The sequence below is a fragment of the Schistocerca americana genome, chromosome 1 (genome assembly GCF_021461395.2).
Source record: "Schistocerca americana isolate TAMUIC-IGC-003095 chromosome 1, iqSchAmer2.1, whole genome shotgun sequence".
NCBI classification, from domain to species: Eukaryota; Metazoa; Arthropoda; class Insecta; order Orthoptera; family Acrididae; genus Schistocerca; species Schistocerca americana.
This window is the reverse complement of record NC_060119.1, coordinates 662,166,391-662,170,557: the sequence shown is the minus strand read 5'-3', so window position 1 is coordinate 662,170,557 and position 4,167 is coordinate 662,166,391. Positions and strand designations below refer to the sequence as shown.

The 4,167-nt window shown below is 46.1% G+C and overlaps 1 non-coding gene across 1 annotated transcript; it reads left to right on the top strand.

Annotated features, from left to right (window-relative positions):
- Positions 1-564: 564 nt before the first annotated feature.
- Trnas-gga lies at positions 565-639 on the top strand. Its single transcript has one exon. It is a non-coding gene; the product is annotated as a tRNA-Ser (tRNA).
- Positions 640-4,167: the final 3,528 nt, after the last annotated feature.

The window sequence follows — 4,167 nt, the reverse complement described above, 5'->3', positions numbered from 1 at the left end:
GCTGACCTATCGCCACTGTCATAAGGAACATCATCCAGAAAGCTATTAAGCAGATTTATTTTCTCAGTTCCGTTGCCACGCTAAGGTATCATGCTCGTTTCGCACTCTGTATGATGAATCAAGACCCAAAACCACCTTCTTGCAGTAGAGTTGTGTTAACAGAGAGACGACTGGATATGCACGCACGGTAGTCAGTAGAAGTATGTATCTTAAATGAAGTATTTCTAATCAGTGCCTAACTTTTTAATTGGTAATGCTTTCTACTTTCCTTACAGGTCTCACTTCTTCGTTGAATCTCATCACTGTACTGTAACTATTTCTGAATTGAAACTTCCTGGCAGATTAAAACTGTGTGCCCGACCGAGACTCGAACTCGGGACCTTTGCCGTTCGCGGGCAAGTGCTCTACCAACTGAGCTACCGAAGCACGACTCACGCCCGGTGCTCACAGCTTTACTTCTGCCAGTACCTCGTGTCCTACCTTCCAAACTTTACAGAAGCTCTTCTGGAAGGTAGGAGACGAGGTACTGGCAGAAGTAAAGCTGTGAGCACCGGGCGTGAGTCGTGCTTCGGTAGCTCAGTTGGTAGAGCACTTGCCCGGGAAAGGCAAAGGTCCCGAGTTCGAGTCTCGGTCGGGCACACAGTTTTAATCTGGCAGGAAGTTTCATATCAGCGCACACTCCGCTGCAGAGTGAAAATCTCATTCTATTTCTGAATTACCGGTACTGCAAGAAGAAAAAAGCTACAAAAGTATCAGTACTTGATTTCTGAGGCGTATTTCTCGCTAGACAAACACAGTGCTTGCAGAATTGTGTAACTTCGTTTGTCGCGTCGTTAGAGCAGACAGTAAGTAGTTACCCGTGAGGGCTGGAGAGGACTCGACAGAGAGGCGGCGGCCGTGGTGTCCTTGACTGCGGATAGGCGGCGCGACAGTCGCATTCCGCCGTGTCCTGTCTGTCTCTCCGTCTGTCACACGCTGCACACAGCTCCTTTTGCCCGGCGTAGTGCAGAAACTCGATGTGGCATGGACCCAACAAGATGCTGGAAGTCCCCTGCAGAAATAGTGAGCTATGCTGCCTATACAGCCGTCCACAATTGCGAAAGTGTTGCCGGTACAGGAGTTCGTGCATGAAATTATCTCTCGATTATGTCGCACAAATGTTCGACGGGGTTCATGCCGCGCAGTCTGGGGAGTCAAGTCATTCACTCAAACTATCCAAAACGTTCTTCAAACCATTCACGAACAGTTGTGGCCCGGTGACATGACATTGTTCTTTATGAACACGAAGTCCATGATTGGTTGCAGGTGATCTCCGCGTCGCTAGACATAACAATTTCTAGTCAGTAATCGCTTCAAGTGGGCCAGAGGACCCAGTCCAGTCCATGTAAACACAGTCCACACCATTATGGAGCCATCACTGGCTTGCACAGTGCCTTATTGACAACTTGTGTCCATGGTTCCGTAGGACCGGCGCCACACTCGATCCCTACCATCAGCTGTTAGGAACTTAAATCGGGAGTCATCTGACCAGGCCATGGTTTTCCGGTCGTGTAGGTTCCTACTGATATGGTCACGAGTCCAGGAGAGATGCTGCAGGCGATGTCGCGTGTTAGCAAAGGCTCTTGTCGTCTGCTGCCATAGCCCATTAACGCCAGATTTCGGCGCACTGTCCTAACGGATACGTTCGTCGTACGTCCCACATTGATTTCTGCAGTTATTTAATGCAATGTTACTTGTTTGTTAGCACTGACAACTCTACGCAAACGCCGCTGCTCGCAGTCGCCAAGTGAAGGCCGTCAGCCACTGCGGTGAGAGATAGTGCCTGAAATTAGCTATTTTTGGCATACTCTTGATACTGCGGATCTCTGTATATTGAATTCTCAATTGACTTTCGAAATGGCCCGTTATATGCATCTAGTTCCGTCTACCTTCCCGTGTTCAAAGTCTTTCAATTCCCGTCGTGCGGCCACAATTGCCTCGGAAATCCTCTCACATGATTCACCTGACTACAAATGAAAGCTTCGCCAATGCACTGCCCTTTACTTCGTATACACGGTACTATCGCCATAAGTGCGTTTTACATTGCCCGTGTTCTTAAGGCAGAAGGCACTCATAAATTTTACTACAATTACTCCCTTCCCTTGGCAGAACGATCTCCAAATACTTTCTTATTTCTTATGCGTAAAAATTAAATATCAAAAAACAAAAGTGAGATATTCAAAGTTTTACTACTACAGCTAGCAATGTTCTTTTTCCTTCTTTTACCCCCACAGAATAGCTGTTTTTAACTCCATTGGGCAACTTCTTGTCGTTCACACGTTAACTAGTAATCGAAAATGTAAACAACTGTGCACAAGAGATTCACGTAGATGTTATTCATTAGTCCTACTTGATGAAATGAAATGTCGTGTGGCTACGCCCTCCCGTTGCGTAGACAGATCGCCTGGTGCAAGTCTTCTTAGTTAACGCCACTTCGGCGACTTGCACGTCTGTGAGGATGATAAGATGATGAAGACAAAACAACACCCAGTCTCCCGAGCCGAGAAAATCTCCGACCCAGCGGTGAATCGAACCCGGGCCCCAGGGAATGGCATTTTGCCGCGCTGACCACTCAGCTATGGAGACGGACAGCCCCACTTCATAGGAACGCTACATATTCCGTTAACTCAGGAGCAAGTAACACTTGCGTATTGTGTCATTGTTACTGTTGGCTCAAGTTCCTTTGTTACGGGGCCGGTGTGGCCGAGCGGTACTAGGCGCTTCAGTCTGGAACCGCACGACCGCTACGGTCGCAGGTTCGAATCCTGCCTCGGGCATGGATGTGTGTGATGTCCTTAGGTTAGTTAGGTTTAAGTAGTTCTAAGTTCTAATGGACTGATGACCTCAGCAGTTAAGTCCCATTGTGCTCAGAGCCATTTTATTCATTCACTTTCCGCAGAATGACATTTGCAAGTCATTTCTGATAGGCCTTTACATTCTATATTTAAAAACTAGATGTGACATTAATGTAAAAATTCACTTATATTTCAGAACAGGACAGTCCGACCGAAGTGTACTTACTTCTTAACCATTCGCAAGAGCAAGTCAAATCGCCCGAATCACATCATCAGTTTGCCACTGCCTCAGCTCGGCTCCAACTTGCTCAACTCGGAGGAGCACTAAACTTCGGAGGATAGGGTCCGTGTTTGCGTCTCGTTCCAGAATACAGAATTACCTGATCACTAACGACAGAAACGCGTATTTGCCATTTATAGCTACGAAGGAACTTCAAAAAGTAAGTTACACATTTTCATAGCAGGCCAAGTAACTTTTATTGCATGCCGTCTACACTTCAAAGTAACACATATGCGACACTATTTTTCAACACGATCTCCAAGTTCCTGTAAACAAGTCAGAACATTCTACCAATCGCTCAAATCCTCGACGACATAAATTCGTTCCTTGATCACGGAGCCATTCGAGAACCGCTGTGTGAACATCCTCATCGATGGAATATTTCTTATCCCCAATTGTTCTTTCAGCTTGCCGGAAACATGGAAATCATCGGATTGTATGGTGGATTAGCATCACTAACGTGCGTGTAACGTTGGCCAAACTGTTGACATTATTTGACTGCAACTGGACGCGACATTGTATCCCCACACACCGCTAGAATTTCACGGTGAATATCTGTGCAATTTAGACGTTTTGGCACAAGAATTGTACTGTCCCGCGTACCTCAACTTTGGATGTGCGTTCCTAATTGCCGCACCATTTGACGCGCACCCTGTGATGCCCCTGTCATCAATACGGCGGGAGAACTGTTTCTGCAGGAAACTCGTAACATCTTCTTCCCTCCGCCAATATGCCAAAGCTACATTCTGAAGTCCATACGTAAACACCTCTTTCATGTATTTTTTGTTATTCAAATAGGGCATACAGTTTCCCGTTTCCGTCAATATGTAGCAAGCTAGTCCCAGAGCGAGCTAACATATTCTGTACCAGACGGTCTCCGCTACGGTGAGAGGAGCTTTACCAGGGATCGTCAAATCTCACCCAGAACCCAGAAAATAGGAGAAATGCAATTCTTTAATCATGATAGTAGTAAATTCTCTAGACAAAAGAAAGGAAAATATTAAAAAAATATTTCGTCAACCTGCAAGCTGTAAACAGCAAACAAAGAGTATA